This window comes from Suncus etruscus, chromosome 9 (assembly GCF_024139225.1).
Source record: "Suncus etruscus isolate mSunEtr1 chromosome 9, mSunEtr1.pri.cur, whole genome shotgun sequence".
NCBI classification, from domain to species: Eukaryota; Metazoa; Chordata; class Mammalia; order Eulipotyphla; family Soricidae; genus Suncus; species Suncus etruscus.
Window position 1 is genome coordinate 77,404,174 of NC_064856.1, and position 21,631 is coordinate 77,425,804.

Genomic DNA, 21,631 nt, shown 5'->3' on the forward strand with positions numbered 1-21,631 from the left:
TCATGTATGTAATCAAGGTGTTTAAATTAAAAAAAAAAGAAAGGAGGAAGAAAAAAAAAAGAAAAAAAAATATGTGACTGAATGAGGGAAGTAGAAAGGCCTGTGTGGGGTGGGGAGGAAGGACACTTGGGATATTGGTCATGGGAATGTTACACTGGTGAAGAATTTTATATATATTAAAAACTCTAAAAAAGAAAAGATAAGGCCTCCCAATTCTTACCACAGGCTGTGTTCTGTACACTGACTGTATAGAAAGAGGAGGTACAGTAAATGCACCCCATATACACCTCAACCCAGGTTCTTTGCCTGGTCTGTATTGTGAATTGGGGACAAAAAATAGACATAGAGGTAGCCAACACACACACACACACACACACACACACACACACACACACACACACACACGATCAATTGACCCAAAATTGACCCAACTGGAACTGGTCAAAGCACTACAAAATATATAGAAGGAGCCAGCAAATTAGATGGAAACGTTTTCCAATTCCTAGGAAAATCACAATTAGTGAGGGTAAACTTTGCTGAAAAAATTTCATAGGTTAGACTGTACATAGAACATTCTCAAAACAATCATTTTCCAAGTCTATACTAAGTAATATGTTAATGAGCACTGTAACAAAAGTATAACCATGAACTATCACATAATGGGTCTTGATCATCTAAGTTCTGTTCCTGTAGGCAAACTGAGAACAAAGGCATTATAATATGATAGTAAACTATAGAAATAGTAAACATAGAAAATATGGCATGCAGATGCCTTTTTCAAAGATAACTGCACAGCTTTCTGAAGTAGCAGGCTTTAATGAGTCTATGATTTGGAGTTCTCTTGGCCCGGGCTGGGAAGTTGAATTGTTAACAAAATGGTTCCTTGATTTTGTGGGACCTGGTATCAGCCCCTGACCCATTTTCCCAAGACTGGATGAATGGGTGTTGGCATCAAGGGAGCAGGGTTGGGAGGAATCCTGCAGTCTCTGTGCAAATGTTCCAGTTTTCCACAGTTAAAGCATCTGACCTGAACTCGTGAGACTTGTGCTTGGACCTCTTCCTCAGTTACGTGAGACATGATAAAAAGTTTAGAAACAATCTCTGGCCCAATGGAATCCTTTGCTAGATTTGGGACAAACTCATCTTTGAATGAGACCCACCATATCCTCTAATAAGATAGCTGCATCCATTCTGGTTCTCCAACAATTGCTCCTGTATGGAGTAGATTGCTAAAGCTGTCTTTCTTTAATTCATGAAATACCTCAAATGGAATGAGCCAGTGTTCCTACAACCCTGTAGAAATACCATGACATATTCTCTCTCTACTGAGACATATAATAGCCTGACAATCTTCAATAGCATTTTAAAAAGCTAACAATTTTGTAAGGAGCAGTTGTATTTCTTTGCTTTTATCCTACCTCCTGATTGCATCTGTCAGTTTCCCCAGAAATTCTGCATATGGCTCAGATGCAATCTGAAAGATATTTGTAAAACTGTCCTTAAATTTTGTGTCCACATTAATCTTCTCCCTAGCAAACAATGCAATCTCTCTGACCAGTACCAAAACAGCATGGGGTAAAGTTACCTGCTTGTGGGGATTCAAGAAAGCCCCACACCCTATCAGAAGTTCATAAGACAACTGAATACCTGCTACCATCATCCAGAATGACCTAGGTTATTAAGCTTGGTTTTTAACTTTGTCATAAAACCACATCTTACACTGCATCAGTTGGAAAGAACTCAGGTAGGTCTTAGCAACAGTATTAAAGTCCTAAGGGGTCTACCATCCACCTTCACTCCAGCTAGTAAGTAACTCAATACAAATGGATCATAGTGGACTATACTGTGAGCATGTCTTCTAAAATAAACTGAGATATTTATTCCATATTTAAACCCACATAGGTTGGAGTGTGGCTGTTTCCTTGATGTGAAGAAGCCAGTTCTGGATCTGTACTTGTCCCACACTCTCTATGGAGCTGCAGTGGAGGAGGAATGGGGGTGGGTAATCTTATGGACCTGCTTTCTGACTCAATATCCAAGTGGACTGTTGCTGGCTAATTTTAGCATTAGTTTTATCTGGAATATTAATCTCAGCAGCTGGCGATTCCTCTGGCCTACCACCAGTGGAAGATGGCAAGTTACTAGCCTTAGGGCTTTGACAAGCATGTCACTACTGGGAAAGTGCTTTTGTTTTCCAAAGTTGGAGGTGTTTTGGAAAACTTGGCCTGTGCATCACACATTTCATGGTACATATAAATTATAATGCCATAGTATCAATACAAAATGACCAATATGTACATTACTACTTTGGTATATTTTATATTTATTTTTGGAATGAAGACAGTAGCAACATATATAAAGATCAGAATTTCTTGACCCAAAGTCTAGCTATTGTCATAACTTTGAACCAAATAGAAACTAGCATCTTTAATCCAAGGTGGACTTATCCACTCTAGTAACCACAAAAATCACTCCAGAAAACATCTCACCAGATGTAGACAATACCCCTGTTCTGGGTGCCAGGTGAAGTGGGAGACTCATGCCCCAGTACCAAGGGGTTGGGGAGCATGTGTATGGAAGCAAACACCAACACAAGAAATAATCCACACAAGATTCAATAAAATAAAACAGGTTCAGGAAACTTCCACCACAGCTTTCCACTTGCTAGAAAAAGATACCAGCATGCCGATACACTAGTTGTGGAAATCAACACTGCAAGCAGCTTCTCCCTGAGACCCAAGGTCTTTATTGGGAAGAGAAAGATCACCTCTTTGGGTGGAGAACATGTAGGGGTAAGGGACCAATCCAGAGGTTCTTCCAGTCCATGAGTGATAAGCACAAGCAAAAAAGAATTATCCTGAATAGAATAAAAACTGGTTACTCCAACACTCTGCTTAAAATATCATCCTTACGACAAGGTGTCTTCACCAATTGCAATGACTGCTGCTCCCAGTATCAGAAACAAAATAATATATCAATAAATGTTTGCTTAATAAATGAATGAATATAGCTGACTCTCTAGTTTTCTTTCTGAGAGCCACTATCCATTTGGTGCCATAATATTTGGTCACCCGTAATATATTTTCTCAGGTACAAACTATGTTAACCAATAGAAGAGGTCCCAGTAGACACAGACATCACATCTTGGTTTTAGATCATCAAACTAGTTACAATCATGAATCCATGGAGAAATGCAGCAAGAAAAGAAAGAATCCAGAACAAAAAGCAGGGAAGGGGTAGTGATATCTTTATTGATATTACTATTGAGTTTGCACTTGTCTTTTGTAAATCTCATCATGCTCCATTAGTTGTTGACTAATATCTTTTCCAGGAGCTCTCACTTATTAATGTCTACTCTTTTTATTGTAGAAACTCCCAACCCAGGTGGTTAGCTCAAAGAACTGGAGCATATGCTTTACATAAGAGCATTCTAGCTTCAGTTCTTGGTTAAGACATGGTTGGGTTTCTGCTAGAAACCAGAAGACATCCTTGAGTATCAAGCCAGGATAAGTCTGTGAGCACTTGTGGATATGCCTCCTTCCCTCTAAAGAATATGGCCCATGAATATGATCTTTTTCTTACTTTTCCCAAACACTTTATTTATTTATTTATTTATTTATTTTTTTGGTTTTTGGGCCACACCCTGTGACGCTCAGGGGTTACTCCTGGCTATGCGCTCAGAAGTTGCTCCTGGCAACATATGGGGACCATATGGGACGCCGGGGGATCGAACCGCGGTCCGTCCTAGGCTAGCGCAGGCAAGGCAGGCACCTTACCTCCAGCGCCACCGCCCGGACCCCCAAACACTTTATGTTTCAGATCATACCTAGTGGTGCTTAGAACTTACTCCTGATTCTGTGTTCAGGAATCACTCCTGGTGGACTTAGATCAGATGAAGTTCTAGGAGTCAAATCTGATTGACTGCATATAAGGCAAGTGCCTTGCCTGCTGTACTCTTAGCCTATCCATTTTCCCAAACACTTTGAATAATGCCTGCTCTAAAGTACACAATAAAGATTTGTCCAATAATAAATAAGTAAATGAATAAGAAATAAAATGTGATCTAAGAATCTTTTTGTCTAATAAAGCAAATGCAAATGTAAATGGAAGTAATAATTCTTTGTATCTACCTTCAAAATATCCTGTAGGCTAGGCGGAAACTGAGGAACACATACACCAAAGTCTCATATGCAAAGATAGAATTCTGCAATGGGAATTAATTGTAAATATTCACTCTAGCCCTCCCCACTAAGATTTACCTGTGGCTAGGAATTCAGTGATTAATGAAAGCTTATTCTGACGCAGACAGCACAGTGGGTAGGAATGTGATTTGCACACAGCCAACTCAGATTGGATCCCTGGCTCTCCAAAGGGTCCCTAAGCTGCTATGAGTGATTTCTGAATATACAGTCAGGAGTGAGCCCTTAGCATAGCTGGATTTGGCCAATCCCTCAATTATCATAATTTTATAATAATCAAATAAACATTTAATTATATTTTAACTTCAATAAATATAAATGTACATACCGTTCCCTTTCTTGTATCATTCTCTAGAAGTAAAAGAACTTGGGATAAAAATCAAAAATGCAGAATCAAGATAATCTCTATTCTCTTTAGTTATTTTTATTTATAAAATATAAATGAAGTCAAGCATTGGAGTTTTGATTGATAATAATCTATTGGTAAAGTTGTAAAATGATTAAAAAATCCACATTGAGAATTAAACATGCAAGGTTCTAGTACAAGCATCTTTAATACCAAGATACTTAAAAATACTAAGTCAGCAAAAAAGCAGCCAGAAAAATTGACTTTATTTTACATAATTGCTCATTGAACTACATGTGAACGTAAAACATGTAAAGGAACTGTCAGGTTTTTTTCCCCATAGAACTCAAATTCTGAGAAAGTAGAGAACAGTGTCTTGGCTAAAATTGTAATCGGTTCTACTTGAATCTATTTACTTTTTTTCAGGAATTTAATTTGGATTACAGTTGAACTCAGTGAGAACATAAGACATGACCAGAGCTGCTATCAGAGAGTGTTGTACTTGGAATCACAAGCACTAAGAATGATCAGGGTGGTAAAAGAATAGAACTGAAATGGACTGTCAAGAACACATTAATGATTAAAAGAAATATAACAATTTGGGTTAGAATATATTGTATATTTATAAACAATATAAAAAAGAGCAGAAGAACTAGTCCTTAATAGGAACCTTGCCACTGTGGGTGAGAGAGGTAGGAGAGGTCAAGGAAAGGACCATTATGACAAAAAAATAAAAAAGAATATATTGTATATTTGATTGATTGAGGAGAATGTGTGAGGAATCTTTGTATTTGTATGTAGGATTTATACTTATATGTAGAATTGTAGTAATATTGTGTATTAATAGACACAAACCAGACACTTTGAGAGATTGTCACCAAAATTCATCAATTTTCCTTTTAGTTCCTTTTTTTTTTAAGTTCCTAGGCCTTTTATTTAGTTATGGCCCAGCATTTCATGAGTTAGTTTTTTTAGTTAATCAATAAGTCAGTTTTTGTCAGTCAAGTTAGTCACACATCAGCTTCCAAAGTCTAATTACTCGATTATATCACTCCTCTCTCAGTTTTTTATTCTTTTTCTTTATTCCTTCAAATTTTCTAAGAATAGTGAGTATTACACTGAGTTCTAAGAACCATCCATGTATCCTCTCTAGGAGTGGAAATTGTATTTGTTTTTACTTAGTCATTGTTTTTGTAGTACCTAGTAAATTCTTGGTTCAAGAAAAGTATTCAATAAATATTTGAAAAATGCATAAAGTGAATTAATGCTTCTGAAATATAACTTTAGAGATGGTCAGGGAACTGAGCTCAGAAACTTTCTTGTTATCTCCTTAGACTGTTAGTGGTTTTGAGTCAATTTTGTTTAAAAAGTTTATTATACTTGACGTTTTAAAGCCCCAATTTAACCTTCTAAAGACAATGACTACTATCCTCTACAATGTAGAAAATATCACTGTTTTGCAAACAACACTTCCCTATAATTCATGGTTTTATGAGGAATGCCATGTTTGTTTGTTTCTATATGGCCCTATCCTTTGCTAAATAGTGATTTCTTTTAATTTTGTATTTGGACACTATACAGGGCTTATTTCTACCTTGGTGCTTAGGGATCACTCCTGGTGATACTCAATGGGTCATTACTGTCAGTATAAAACCCAGGTTGGCCATGAACAAGGCAAACATCTTAGCCACTGTAGTATTGCTACAGCCCTGAATTTAAAATATTTTAAATCAGAAACCAGTAAATAGCAATTTGTTTGTTTCTGTGGCCAAAACTATGGGGAATTCTTCATGACGAGGTTTCCCAATATTTGGAGAAAGCTAGTTTGGAGTGGAAAGAACAGAAACAATGATGTAGAGGAGTAATGAGTCAGAGAAAACATTCTGGAGGAATCTGACTCCTTTGTTCTACATGTTTGTTAGGCTGTTTAACAACTGGGGTTTTGGGAAGCAGAACCTGATATGGACATTAGAGAATTAAATAGTTACTTACAAGGAAGCAATACTCATGGACAAAAGAGAAGTAGGACCAAAAAAAGTTAGCAATAAAATTGTAAAGAAAGGCTAACAATATTTTGACCAACCTTACAGAGAGCTCTGGAGTACAAACAGACACACAATTGTCCTACATGGCCCTTTTACTTTTACTGTGACTGCTCACATTTTGTGGGTTGTCCAAGGAAGAGCATGTTCTTGCCTGAGGCAACTTTATCTAGCTGAAGTACATCCTGAATTAGTTGACAGTTTAAAACTGCTGAAACCAGGGCCAACATTTAGGAAAGCACATTTCCCTGTTTATTTATGTTTTGAGGAAGGGTAATTAGGCCACACCTAGTGTGCTCAAGGGACATTCCTGATTCTATGCTCCATAGTCACTCCTGGTGATGATCCTGGGACCAGATACAGTGGCAAGGATCAAATCAGGATTGCTTTAATAAAAAGTGAACACTCTTGTACTAGTTCTTCAATCCCTATAACATTCTTCTTTGAAAGTGGATTTGGGAGTCAGGCATCAGATGGCCAGCTCCAACTTCACCCTGTCTTTGAATGCTTAATAGTTTTCTTTGTTTAATGCTTTATAGTTTTCTTCAATTAAGTAGTATGTGTGATACATTTCTATACATCCTCATTTCTTCCATATAAAGGGCAAGTTAGATTATTGTTACTTACCATAAAAAAAAGCCCAGGCTAAAATCCTCCAATTAGATTTCTTCTAACTCCAGTTGCCCTTTTATATTTCATCAATTGAACACTTTCTTTCTTTTACTTTTCTGTTCTAATCACTCCTTTGTGCAACAAATCTGTTGCTAGTGAAATCCAAAGAGGAACAACAAAATGGGAATTAGATCTACAATAGTGCTACCTCACTATGCCTTGCTTGCCACAGCATTGTTGGTTAAATGACTATCCAAAGATGTCATTGTGGACTCTTGAGCCCTGAGTCCTAGGAAGATGGCCATTAAGCTATCCCAGAAGTGTCTTGCTCTACTCTTCTTTGAAACTGGTCCCTACCATTCAGATTTTTTTTTATTGATACCAATGTGAATAGTAATTCTTTCAAAGTTGTATTTCAAGCACATAGAGACAGTGAATTGGGGCCATTCCCATCACTAGTGTTGACCTTTTTCCATCATACTTCCACCCTTAGCCCCCTAGATTGCTAGTATAACATGTCCATTTTGTGTTTAGCTTGTTATAGTTTGGGTCTCTTGATTCTATTGTTGTTGACATTGGTTTGGGCACTTAGGGCTGAAATTTTTTTATTTCTACTCTATGTTCCTTAGACTACTTGGCCTCCCTTCAGATATTTTGTGAGTCAAAGTCTTAGGAAGTTATAGACTTTGCAGGAAGTCAACTCCACTCCACCTGAGACCAGGGTCATTGTCTTTTGTCACTGTAAAGAATTTCCGGAAAGATAGAGTGAAGTAAAATGGCTTTATTATAGGAAGCTGTTAATTCTAAAGAAAATGTGGTCTGAGAGTGAGAACATAAGCATTCATGAAAGAGAGAGAAATTGAAAGAGTGAGAGAGAGAAGTAGTGAAAAGGGACACAAATGCAATACAGGACTTTTTAAATAAGGTGTGGGCAACTCCAGAGTAGAGTGCTCTGTCAAATATAGGGCACAGACTAAATTGAGATGCAGTACTCCAGAGCAGAGTTCCCAAGTTGTCTTAGGAAATTAATTACATATTTTGTTTAAACTGCCTTGGTTTGGAGTTCTAAGTGCAAAAGGAAATCAATTGCTAGGACCTGGTCAAGGAATGAGGACTTTGACTTCCGTGGTCTTCTTCCCACAGGGTGCTATTAGGGTCTTTGCTTCTGCTAACCCCTCCAGAGAGGAATTTGGCTTTGGGGTTTGTACTAACATCTTCAATCTGGAGCTGGAGATGGGTTATTCTTAAACATTCCTTAGCTTCAAAGTTTTCTAAAATTTATTGGCAACGCCTCACCACGCTGATCAGGCTGCCTACTTCAAATATTTCCTAAGAATCTGCTACTTAATAACACTGAATGTCCAACCAGCAAAAAAAGTTTACTAAACCTTCAGATAATGAAGTAATGACCTCATTATGAGATATAACAATGTACACAAATTTTCTTTTATTAAAGTCTTTTTTATATAATTTCATTACCATTTAGTTGAAACAAGCAATATAGAGTGAATTATTTTGTGCCTGCCAAGGGGCAGGCTGGGGACGGGGGTGGATGAGAAACTGGGGAACAATGGTAGAGGGAATGTTATACTGGTGGTTGGATTGGTAGTAGAACATGGAATGCCAGAAATATCTGTTTTGTGAGCAATTTTGTAAACCACAAATGCTTCAACAGAAATGTTCAAATAAAGTAATAAAATTTAAACAAACAAAGAATGAGCTACTTAGACAGGCTAGAATTTAAAGCTTACCTTTCCCAAGGTATTGAAAACCTTTCTGGATTATTTATCTTTTCTTTGTAAGTGAATAGAATTTTTGGTCAGTAAATAGCACTATTTACTCAGCACTATTTTGCCTTTCCATGGCCTCTAACAGAACAATTTTGGTGACACTTTTCTATGAAATATTCAAAGAAAAGAGATGAGGAGATTCCCAAGGCATCTGTATGGATCTCTATTGGTGTTATGAAATTCTCCGGAGAAATTTCTCTCCTCTTTTAGTGGCAACAGGAAATGTGCTTCTGAATAATTGCTCTTTTTCCCTCCATCTAATTGAAGCCAGACTAGATATAAGTAACAGACAAGGACACATTGGTCCCTGCTCCAAGGTAGTTTACCCTTCCCCCAAAACTTGCTTTACTTTATTTAGATTTGTAGATTAAATGGAATATTTCTAAAGGACAAGCCTACTTGGGATTGTTATTTTGTTTGTTTGTTTGTTTGTTTTGGAGGGCACACCCAGTGACGCTCAGGGGTTATTCCTGGCTATGTGTTCAGAAACCACTCCTGGCTTGGGGGATCATATGGGATACTGGGGATTGAACTGCAGTTTGTCCTAGGTTAGTGTATACAAGGCAGTTGCCCCATTGCTTGCGTCACCACTCCAGCCCCTACCTGGGTTTGTTTTTACTTGTTCATATTGGTTCCCATGGTCCTTAATCTATTTTTCCCTGTTTTATTTTTATCTAGAAAAACCCCTTATAGACTGTATAGACCAGAAAGTCACTTTAAGGCACATGCCTTCCATTTTCCAACCTACTAGATTGTTGACCATATAGCTCTTTTTTACGCTTCCTAGTATCTCTCCTTTGATTGGCTTTTGAGTGGCAGTGGAACAGGACCTTCATGGTTACGTAGCTGTCTAGATTTCTCTTTTCATATTGGTTGTTAAAGAGCTCATGCCATGTTCCATTTGTGGTTCTCTCTTAGCAAATGTTTAATATTCTATGTGGGTTGTCACTAATTGTTGCTCCAGGTAATCAAAGTTGAAGACATGTTTTGTTTAACTAGAGTTTTATCATCTGAATGCCTTTAGGCTACATATACAGTCTTGCCATTCAGTTATAAATATAGCACTCAACATGCTACCTGCTGGCCCTCTGGATATACTTGATTGCGTGATTCTTCCTAGGTGACATGCATTTACATTTTAAAGAGATTGTGTATACATATATCCATATACATTTTGTGAGGGCTCCTGAGCAGTGCTCAAAGGACCCTAGAGGCTGCTCCTGGTAATACTGTCAACCCAGGTTGGAAGTAAAGTCTGAGAATAGAGGGTTGCTTAGATCCTGGTAATGCCAGGAGACTCCAGGACCACCCTGACAGTGCTTAGAGGTGTCTAGGGTCATACCCAATAGTGCTGGGGCAGGAGGTTCTTGTAGAACTGAAGAATCCAATCCTGCAAGTACCTTTTACCTCTGTCCTAATTATGCTCACTAAAAAAAAAAAAAGCATATTTTATTTAATTCACCATATCCTAAATATTATCCCTTCAACTTGGAATAAATGCTGAAAAATGAGTCATGAGACTTTTGATCCTTAGCCTGTAGACTCTTTTCTTGGATGGTGGTAAACTATACATGACATAAAATTGAATATTTTACCCATTTTAAACAATGCAGTTAAAGGTTTTGAAACTAATTCCAATGTGTTCTACAGGATGGAGGTGGGAGGATGTGGGGGTAGTTCCCATATCACCAAGCAGAAAAGCTGGGTGTCCTACAATTACATTCAGTTTTGACACTTATCTGCCCGCCATAGCATCAGATCCCATAGCCTAAGAGTTTAGTTCTTTGCAATACCTTCTGCCCCTCCTTTATTTCAGACACCAATCACAAGTTCAGATTGCTACCTGTGCTCCTGACCTACAACCTCCAGATCAAAAACTCAAGGACACTCCTACTTGAGCTCTACCAATTCTATTGATTTGCTCACAAAATTCTTGAGCAGTCAGATAAAATAGATGCATAAGTGCAGTCATTGGGCAAAGGGCTCACCAAAATTTTCCAGCCCTCTCTGAGTATACCACTCTCCCTAAATCTCCATGAATTTCTTCAGTCTATTTTGTTTTCCTGCTGGCTTTACCACATAGGAAATGAGCTCATAGGCTATTGGTCATGGATTTAATACCTAGCATCCCTTGAAGAGGTTCCTGGACAGGGAATTTAAGTGGTCCAATTACATGATGAGATCTTCTAGTAAGCTGGAGTCTTTTTTGGTACTTTTCAAAAGTTACCTATTAGCCATCTTATGTCATGACTTCTTTGTCCGGACACTTCAGGGAGTTTTCTCTGGATCCCCAGGAAAGTGGGTGCAGGGTTTGATGAATGATAGAGACATTTGCCTTGCATGCGGCTGACCTAGAACGGACCATGGTTAGATCCCCAGTATCCCATACGGTCCCCCAAGCCAGGAGCGATCTCTGAGCACATAGGTAGGAATAACTCCTGAGTGTTAGCAAGTGTGCCTCCTCACAAAAAAATTGAACTTTCTTATTAGCAAAAAGCTTATCAGTACATACTGTTTGACCCACACTGGCTTGCCATAAAGGAAATTTTGTATATGTATAAGTACAAGTCTCACTGTCATCTACCCTGGGGGGACAGTTGATTATGGAGAAGTGAAAAGAGAAATTGCAGCACCTTGACTGGGTTTATGGGGGACACAAAGCCAGCATCAGCCCTAGGTGACTAGTCATCATCTTGCAATCACTCAGTTGATTTGCAAATCTTTTCATAATCATTTTATTATAGCATTGTCAGAAAAAAAATCTTTTTTTTATCTTAAGGTACATTTAGCATTTGCAGTGGGGGAGTAGGACCAAGCAATTCCTTTTTCCCTTGCCTTCTTTATGTCAACCCACTGCTATTGTTTGGTGGGGACTAGCAGCTTTGGGATTAGCTGAGATTCAAGTGAAAGGCTGCTTTAGTGCTCATAATCCCCAATATTCATATTCCCTGACATGTATTTTAAGGATAAAGATACAGGGGCTGGACAGATAGTACAGTGGATAGGGCACTGACCTTTCATGTGGCCAACCTGGTTTAGGAACTCATAGAGAAACAAGGAGTCCTAAAGCTAGAGTGGGTAGAGTGGTGAGGGAAGGTGAATATGTGCAGTCAACACCCAGCTCTGTAGGAGCTCTCATAATGAAAAGTTTGCTCCAGCCTATCAGGGACAGCAAGGTAGGGCTCTTTGGATTTGAATAATACCTGACCTGCTCAATTCCCCTTGATTCTTTTTTTTTTAAACTTTATTTATTTGTTTATTTATTTATTTATTTATTGGTTTTGGGGCTACCCCCAGCGGCACTCAGGGGTTACACTTAGCTCTGCTCTCAGAAATCGCCCCTGGCACACTGGAGGACCATATGGAATGTCAAGATTTAAACTTGGATCCCTCCAGGGTAGGTCACATACAAGGCAAACGCCCTACCACTGTGCTATCTCTCCAGCCCATACTCTTGATTCTTAGGCAGTTACAGATATGCTGCTCTTAGCCTAGTCTTAATCCTTTTCAGACAAACTTTTCTCAGAAGCCTTTGGAGTTCATATTCTCAATCCAAAGTATGGAACTTTCCTCAAGTTTAGCTGAAGTTTGAGTTGGGGAGATTTTAACACTCTATTTGTTTGCTTGCTCACTTTTAGACCTCACACTATAGTGCTCAAGAAAATCGCATCTCTATTCTGTGCTAGGGGTTGCTTCTGACAATGCTATAGAATAATGTAGGGGATCTAAACCAGGTTGCCATGATGTAAAACAGATACTCAGATCATAGAGCTGTCCCTCCAGCCCTAACATCATTTTGGAATATTTTAAGGGAACTATTTATGGAATATATTATACAGAGAATGTTATCAAAAAAGTATTTTGTATAAGATATGTTATAGAGAGAATAGGTCATGGAGAAAATAAAATATAGAGAATATAGAATTATATATTATGTTATTGAGGGTCTTATTAAAGCACTTTACTTTCTCTACTGAGATTTTTCTGGGCCAGAAAGATAAAACAGTGGGTAAGATACTTGGCTTGCATGTGGTCAGGTTCCAATCTCTAGCACCCCATATAGTTACAGAGTACTGTCACGTGTCACGGGTTATCCCTGAGTGGAAAGTCAGGAATAAATCCTGTATACCACTATATTTAGCCAAAATAAACCACACTAAATATATAGGATCTTCCTTTATTTTGAACTGTGTGTCTCATAGACTATTTTTTTTAAATGAAAACCAAAAGCAAAGAAGAGAATTCAGCAGATTGATCATGTGTTTTGCATGCTGGAGGCATGTGTTTAATCCTGGGACAACATATTCCCTTGAACACTGTTTGATATATCCCCAAAACATTCCCTACTTCTCCTGACCCCTGTAAAGAATTAAGTAAAACAGAAATCACAGATATTCCTGTAATACAGGTTCATGAGAATTCCAGCACCAAAATAAAATCATTGGCTTTGCCTCTGAGATGAAGTCTAAGTGATGGTGAGAAGCCTAATGTCATGTACCCTCTTATTTCCTTTTTAATAAATTCCATGTATTGGGAGGAATCACTTTTCCCCAACTTTAAACTGTGCTACAAACAGTAGTCATAAAAAAGCATGGTATTGGAACAAAGACAGATACTCAGATCAAACAGACTTGAATATTCTGAGGTGGACTTGCATGTATAAAATAAATTAATCTTTATAAAGGGGAAAGACGTCTAGTCCAACCTCTATGAAAAGCGATATGGAGATTCCTCCAAAAACTGAAAATTGAGTTCCCATTTGACCCAGCTATTCCACTCCTAGGCATATACCCTAGGAACACAAGAATACAATACAAAAATCCCTTCCTCACACCTATATTTATTGCAGCACTATTCACAATAGCCAGGTTCTGGAAACAACCCCAATGCCCTTCAACAGATGAATGGCTAAAGAGACTGTGGTACATATACACAATGGAATATTATGCAGCCGTCAGGAGAGATGAAGTCTTGAAATTTTCCTATACATGGGTGTACATGGAATCTATCATGCTGAGTAAAATAAGTCAGAGGGAAAGAGATAGACGCAGAATAGTCTCACTCATCTATGGGTTTTAAAAAAAATAAAAGTCATTTTTGCAACAATCCTGAGACAATGACAGGAGGGCTGAAACTTCCAGTTCACTTCATGAAGCTCACTACAAAGAGTGGTGAGTGCAGTTATAGAAATAACTACACTGAGAACTACCATAACCATGTGAATGAATGAGGGAACTGGAAAGCCTGTCTGGAGTACAGGTGGGAGTGGGGTGGGATGGAGGGAGATTTGGGACATTGGTGGTGGGAATGTTGCACTGGTGAAGGGGGTGTTCTTTACATGACTGAAACCTAATCACAATCATATTTGTAATCAAGATGTTTAAACAAAGATATTGTTTAAAAAAATAAAGGGGCAAGAAATACAAAGCAGAGCAAAGATGGCTCTTCAAAAAGTGGTCTTGGGAAAACTGGTCATGTACATGCAAAAAAGTAAATTCAAACCTCTCTTTACCACCATGCACAAAAATCAAATCAAAATAGATTAAAGCCTTTGAATTCAACCTGAAACCATAAGATACATAGAGGGAAATGGAATTGGAACACTCTATGACATTGAAGGTTAAAGGCATCTTCAAGGAAGAAAAATCACTGGCTAGGCAAGTGGAAGCAAAGATAAACAAATGGGACTAAATTAAATTGAGAAGCTTCTACAGCTCAAAGGAAATGATGAGTAGGATACAAAGACTTCTCAAAGAATAGGAGAAACTATCCACCCCATACTCATCTGATATAGGGTTAATATCTGATATATACAAGGCACTGGAAGAACAGCGAAAACAAAGAAATGAACAAACATTTCATCAAAGAAGAAATACAGATGACTAAATGGCACATGATAAAATGTATGTATCACTAATCATCAGGAAGATTCATATCAAAACAATATTGAGATATCTCATACCACAGAGACTGGTATATATCACAAAGAACAAGAACAACTAGTGATGGCATGAATGCAAGGAGAAAGGAACTCTCATTCACTGCTGGTGGGAATGTGGATTGGTCGAGCCTTTTTTGAAAACAATATGGATTTTCCTCAAAAAACCAAGAAATTGGGGCTGGAGAGATAGCATGGAGGTAAGGCGTTTGCCTTTCATGCAAGAGGTCATCGGTTCGAATCCCAGCGTCCCATATGGTCCCCCGTGCCTGCCAGGAGCAATTTCTGAGCATGGAGCCAGGAGTAACCCCTGAGCACTGCCGGGTGTGACCCAAAAACCACAAAAAAAAAAAAAAAAAAAAAAACCAAGAAATTGAGCTCCCATATGTTCCAGCACTACCATTCCTAGGGATTATACCCTAAAACTCAGGAACACCATGCAAAAAAAAGCCCTCTGCATTTCTATGTTCATTGGAGCACTATTTACAATAGTCAGAATCTGGAAACAACCCAAGTGCCTGAAAAAAAAAAAGAGAGTGGCTAAAGAAACTGTGGTATATCTATACAATGGTATACTATACAGCTGTTAGGAAAACTGGTCACGAAATTTGCTTACACAGGAATAGATATGAAGAATATTATTCTGAGTAAAATGAGTGAGAGGAAGAGGGAAAGACATAGAATAATCTCACTATTTGTGGAATATAAGAAAAAAACCCAAGATGATACAATTATAATATCCAGAGACAATAAAGCTGAGGGCCAGGAGAACCAGTCCATAGTAGGAAGCTTGCCACATTTAGGAGAGTAATGCAATTACAGTAGAGAAGGAACCGCTATGACAATGATAGTTGCAGCTGATCACTTTGGAGAAGTGGGTGTTGAACAGAGATAAAGTGATATGCAAAGTAACCCTCCATTAACAACAGTGCAAATCACAGTGTCTAAAAGGGAAAATAAAGGGGGGAGAGAGAAATTGAAAGAGATAGAGAGAAAGATAGAGACAGAGAGAGAAGAGTAAAATGCTTTGGCGGGGAGGGAAACTGATGGCAGATATTGATGTGTTCAGGTTAAGGGTGGTACTTTACATGCTTAGAATGACAACTACCCTTTACAATATAAAGGGTAGCCTTTACATTGTACAGCTAAATAAAACTCAATTATGAGCAACTATGTAACCTTGGTGTTTAAATTAAAAAAAAAAAGAAAATAGTACTTTTTCTAAGGCTATAAAACAACAATAAAAAATTCCATTTATGTATTCCTTGCCAGGAATGATTAGGCTGCTCCATTCCTGAAAACAACTTAGAAGTTGATCAGATTGAACTATCCTGTTCTGTTGATGGTTAAACATTACCAGAGATGGCTGTATGCTAGGAAATGTTGAGTGGGTTTCCAGAGCAATTTGATCCTTAATACTTTTTTGGCCTCAGGCTAATGATTTATCCTCTTCTAATCCTCGGTTTCCTCATCTATAATGTGGGGGAAATAAATAACTGCTGCAATAGTGCTATAAAGTATTATTGCAATAATAGTAATAATAATAAAGGTATTAAATGTGCAATGCTAAGTTTAAAGCTTAACATATTATTTTTGCTAATAAACTATTCTCCACCCACACACTTTCATCTGAGTCAAGTTGCAGCCCAAATTTGGCTCAGAAGAAAATATTTTGTGTTTGGATAAAAGAAATTAAAAAAACATTCTTCACCCTCTCTGTAATACTTGTTCTTTGAGCATAGAAATTAAATATTTGTATTTAACTTAGTAGGTAACTGAAAAGACAGTCTTGTCATACCAAGTTTAAAAGGTAGATATGTATTCTTGTGTCTGATTTTTAACAAAAGCTGTCAGGACTAAACTAACTAGTTGTCATTCTAAACAGAATCCAAGCCCAGTTTGTGAATCACGACTCATGGGCAGGCTCTGAACCCAAAAGTTGGAAAGTTTCAATAAAAACTGTGCTTAGAGGTAAGGTGTTTATCTTATGTGCAAATCTGCATTCAATCCCTGGCACCAGATATAGTTCACTGAGCACTTTCAGGAATCATCTGAGAGCACAGACCAAGGAATATGCCCTGATTATGAGGTGTGACTCCATTGCCCCTCATGAAAAAAGGAGAAAGAATCCTACTAATGAGAACCACTACCCAGTACCATCCTTTACTTCAACCTCCTACCACCTATGAAAAAAAATTAAGATTTCCACTTGATTTGGGGGTTTTGACCTTTTTTATTTTCATTACAACACTTATAATTCAACTCAACACTGCTTGATGAAGTTGCATCACCTTTGACTTAAAATGTCTAATTTTACAGGATATAAAAGATAAAGGCTGTGGTTTGATTTAAGTCATGGTATGAAATTGGTCTATACAGAAATGTCCTTTTCATTGCCAAGCCATTGCTTCTGGAATTGCATCAGAGAAAAGTCCAAACCTTTGGCCTAAACGTTATTGTCTCCAAAGACTGCAAATATTATGCACTGCTCCAACTGTATTATAGTGTTCATTTATTTGCATGTGTGTCTGGCCAACTCTACTTCAAGGCTCTCCATGACCTTAGTTCCACTCTGATCCAGACATTCTGTTCTTCCTGTTCATTGGACAAGCAAAGCTTCGATTGCCTTAGATATTTGCTATTATTTCTGTCTAGAACATTTTTTGCATATCTGGCTCTTTTCGTCACATAGGTCTCTGCTAAAATACCACCTGCTGAGAGGACCATTGGCTTATCATCTCTCTGAAGTAGTACACTTCCATTTTTTCTCTCTGATACTCTCCTGTATTAGATTGCTTTCACAGCACTTACCACTGTGTCTAAATTTAATTTATTTTATTATTATTATTATTTAATGGGAACCACACTAAATTGTGCTGGTGTGTGTGATGGGGAGAAATATGGTAGAGGGACTAGAACTCAGAACCTCAAATGTACTAAGCTTTTGCTCTATTGTTCATGTTACCTACCAGACTCCTTTGAGAGATGCTAACTTATGAAGGTGATAGAGTCAAACAGAGATGTCAATGCCATTTAAAGAAAAATGAATTAATATTCTCTAAATTTGTTTACTGAAGAAAAGGTACATTCCAGGCTGTTAGGGGACCATAGAGAAGGCATACAGTGTTTAAAATTTTTAGTCAGGAGACAGAAGCAGGAGATAGGAGAAAACATGGACCAAAAACTTTATTGAATTTTCTTTAGGAAAGGCAAGTCAGAGCAGAATACAGATTAGGACTAGTTAGTTTACTAACTAATAATAACCTAATAGCCATGAACTTTGGACTATAAATGCTATTATTGATCTCTACTATAGATACAATGCTAAAGACAATGCCTGGCTTAGAATGAGTTTTCAATAAACATTTGTTGCACAAATAAACATATCTGAACTTCTGGAGTTTAGATCTGTGTGGTCCTTGTAATTATAACTTTCTCTCCAATCACATCTCAATTTGTAATGTGTATCATACAAAATACATAGTACCTATCATTGAAAAAGGAATGCCAAATAGGATTGAACAAATAATAGTTATAACTATATACTAATAGTTATAACTAATAATAATATTATTATAGCATTTTAATTTGTGCAGTTTAAATAATTTTAGAGAATATTTATTTTGCTCAAGGTAAGAGGGATGAGAAAATCCTAAAGCTTATTGGGAAGAAAGATGAAATGGATAAATATGTTCCATTTCAATCAGGGATTAACTATAGCATCTCTAAATATCAGGACACATCAGTGGGTATAATGGCTCTATTTCTGTATTCAGAAACTATTCATGTTAACCCTTAAAATACAAATCAAGGGCTAGAGTGGTCATACAGCATATAGAGCATTTGCCTTGCTTGCAGTCTACCAGGGTTCTATCCATGGCATCCCCCTGGTTTCCTAAGCACCACTAAGAGTAATTTCTGAGTCTGTACCTAAGAGTAACCTTTTAGAATTTCCAGAAATGCCCTCCCCCCCTCAAAATACAGATCAGGGTACCTACACGTTAAAAGCATGTATGTCTCAGCAACAAAATTATGCATAAATTGGTAGTTTTTCATCTTTTCTACAATGAACACAAATGATTTTTTTTTAATTTAGAAAAATACCATTCACAGAGAAACTAGTATTTTGATTATATTTCATTTTCGGTTCTATATTAGAGTATACCAACAGATTAATAGAACTAAAGACTCTAAAACCTACAGTATATTTTCTAGGTCCTTCTTTATTTATTAAACTCTCAGAATAAATGCAAATTCCTAAATTATCTTTTGTGAAATCTATTAAGAGGTTTGATTAACTTTGATTAAAGAGAGCATGGCACTTTACCATGTCATGCAAGATCAGAAAATAGCATGGTACATTCTCCGTGTCCCTCTACCAATGTCAGCCCTGCCAACGTTCCTTACTGACGTCCCTGAAACTGACATTACCCTTTCATTGATGTCACTGAGTCAGGAAGCTGGAAATCTGTTGCAAAGTGTCTGTTTCTATTGCAAAGGTTTAAAACTTCAGAGATTGAAAGGTTAAAGTTAAAAATATGTATTTTAATTTGAACAACAGATGGCCTTGGAGTGACTACAAGGCTGAATTAACTCTCGAGGCTCTACTGCTGTTTGTGGAAGGAAAAACAAAAAAGACAACCAAAACCTCTTTAAAGCCCACACTGGAACACACAGCTCAAGTGCTGGTGACATCAGCAGAATCTCTCTGTTGAATTAGAGTCCCAAATTTGGCGTCAGGGCCATCTGTTAGCCTCCACATAGAATAATCTTCTATGAAATTCTGCTGCATAGTTGCGCTAATGAACCTTTCCAGTTGTCAGGGTCTCAGCCACACAGCTGTTTCACCTCCTGAAGCTGCTAAAGCTCTGTGAGTCCCCAAGTCACACAGAGGATTTTCTGCTTATAAAGCCAGTAGTGGTGCTGTCCTTTGGAAAGATGTATCCTGTCTGAGATGGAGTTCTATGGAAACAGATTTTCAGATGGGAAATTGAGAAACAAAATTCCATGGACATGAGGAAAAAACTGATTGGCACAGGAGAAAGAATTTGACCTTGAAGGTGATAATAGCCCAGGTCCAGACCTCCAGTAGAGGCTTTAGAATTGGGAAAGCTCTCTCAGAATGGTCCCTAATTGGCTCACAGAAACCAATTCTAGTATTCTCATATCTATCTAAAAGAAATTATCAACTGGATGCCATTGCTTCCTGGGTCTGAGTCAATTTCTATGGAGAAACTCAGCTAGTATCCCCCAAAAGATGCACATATTCATTCAGATAAGAAAACCAAGTAAAGTGCTCCATTATCCTGTCCTACCATATTTACCTAGAACGTTTAGTGACTGCAACAGCTTATTGCTGGAGCACAAGGTAAGGATGCCCACTAGCTTATTGCTCTTTAATGCAAGCTTTCAGTCTCAGCCTTAATCAAACCTTCCCAGGACCTGGCATTCTAGAGAAAAATTGCCCTTTGCAATAATGAAGTATTTGTTCAGTTATTTGATTTTTGGTTAATTCTAACCATATGCTGAGGTGAATTACTTCTTTCAGGAATTAAAGGTGTAAGATCTATAAAAGAGGAGCCAGGGAAATAGTTCAGGGGTCATAGTGTGTGCTTTACTTACCCAAGGCCTACTATTGATCACTAACACTGCATGCCTTTTTAAAATAGATGCAGCTCTACAGACTCCTGAGCACTGCTGGGTATAGCATTGGGAGCTCAACACTGCTGGGCCTAACAATCCATTACCAGGTTCTAGCACTGAACAGTCTAGCTTAATTGGCCCAGAGAGCTTTCAAGGTGTTCTCTCTCTCCCCACTGAGAAATATTATAGGTAAGGAATGCCAAGTATGAAGGCCTATAGAGATTCAATAATTCTTGAATAAAAGCTTTGGGAGATGGTGTAAGGTTGTTTTGGATAACTGACTTGTCAGATAAGAAGCCTATGTTAGTAGGAAGGAAACCTTTTTTATTTTTAAGTATTGAACACATTTACATGGTTAGCTTTCGAAAACTGATTATGCTTGCTTGAATCTTTTCCTGAGTTTAATTTGTCTGTGTACTAAAGTAAATGCTTTCTGAAGATCTTGAGGTGCTTGCCCAGTGCTGAAGTCTCTGTTAACCCTACTCATGTTTTACTGTTTTCTTTCTTTTCTTCACTTGCGAGTACATTTTCATTTATTGGTGTGTTGAAAATTCTCAGCCATACCACACTAGATAAAGAAAGAAGGAAGTCTTACTAAGCTGTTGTTTTTATCGATTCACACAACTGTGTGAAGCTGGCATAATTTGTATATTTTAGATAAGCACTCCAGACTATGGGAGATTAATCTATTTAAAATCAGATGACTTCCAATTATAGATCCAGGATTGATTCCAGGTCCTGATTCCAAATACTATGTTCTCTTTATCATACTCTAGCTGAGTACTGTTGGTTTCTTTGTAAGAAATGGCAAGCCAGACATTTTTCCCTCTGGAGAAGCCTATGTTCTCTCTTGAAAATGTACCATTTTCTCGAATTAAATGTTTTTCAAGAAAATAATTTTACTTCAAAAATGGGTGGGAGGGAAGAGGACATTAGGGAGGGTGAGAGGGAAGCTGGGGACATTGGTGGCGGAAAATGTACACTGGTGAAGTTAGTTGTACATTGTTTGACTGTAACTCAATCATGAACAACTTTATCTGTGTGGGGGGAACCTATATTAT

The 21,631-nt window shown here is 37.7% G+C and overlaps 1 non-coding gene across 1 annotated transcript; it reads left to right on the forward strand.

Annotated features, from left to right (window-relative positions):
- Positions 1 to 203: 203 nt before the first annotated feature.
- Positions 204 to 337, forward strand: LOC126019330 (small nucleolar RNA SNORA51). The gene has a single exon (XR_007499057.1). It is a non-coding gene; the product is annotated as a small nucleolar RNA SNORA51 (small nucleolar RNA).
- The last annotated feature ends 21,294 nt before the right edge of the window (positions 338 to 21,631 follow it).